General features: G+C 43.8%; 1 protein-coding gene across 1 annotated transcript in view; it reads left to right on the forward strand.

The window, feature by feature from the left end:
* Positions 1-185, forward strand: part of HMGB3 (high mobility group box 3) — a 2,350-nt gene extending 2,165 nt beyond the window's left edge. Inside the window, exon 5 of the transcript XR_003905043.1 lies at positions 14-185. The gene's annotated coding sequence lies outside the window, so the exon portion shown is untranslated. The remainder of the gene's footprint in view (positions 1-13) is intronic.
* The last annotated feature ends 504 nt before the right edge of the window (positions 186-689 follow it).

A 689-nucleotide genomic window follows, 5' to 3' on the forward strand; every position in this document is an offset into this window, starting at 1 on the left:
TTGCCCTCGTTAGGTTTAATCACACAATTGGGTCATGGTCATATCGTAGTCTCTTCAAAGTGCTCTAGAAATTGTCAGTGGTTTACATGAAGCGGCCGTGGGTGTCCGGAGCACCCTGAAACTGTATCAAAGTTGTACATATTTCCAAACATTTTTAAAATGAAAAGGCTCTCGTGTTCTCCTCACTCTGTGCACTTTGTTGTTGGTGTGACAAGGCATTTAAAGATGTTTCTGGCATTTTCTTTTTTGAATTTGTAAGGTGGTGTTAACGCTATGGTTATTGGCTAGAAATCCTGAGTTCTCAATTGTACATATCTATAGTTTGTAAAAAGGACAGAACAACTGAGACAAAGTCTTGATGCTCCTTGCTTGGCTTGAGGCTGTGGGGGAGATGCCTTTTGGAGGGGCTGTAGCTCAGGGCGTGCACGGTGAGGCTGGGCCTGTGGACACTGCAGTGGGCATCCGTTTAGCTTCAGGTTGTCTTGTTTCTGTACATAGTGACCTAGCATTCTGCTGCCATTCTTAGCTGTGGAAAGGGGGGGGGGGTCAGCTGGCATGAGAAGTGTTTGGATCTTTTTTAGTTAAGTGCGTAGTTTTAAACTGTTTGTTTTGAAACAAACTGTAGAACTCTTCATTGTCAGCAAAGCGAAGAGCCACTGCATCAATGAAAGTTCAAGAACCTTCTGTAC

Source organism: Suricata suricatta, chromosome X (genome assembly GCF_006229205.1).
Source record: "Suricata suricatta isolate VVHF042 chromosome X, meerkat_22Aug2017_6uvM2_HiC, whole genome shotgun sequence".
Classification (NCBI taxonomy): Eukaryota; Metazoa; Chordata; class Mammalia; order Carnivora; family Herpestidae; genus Suricata; species Suricata suricatta.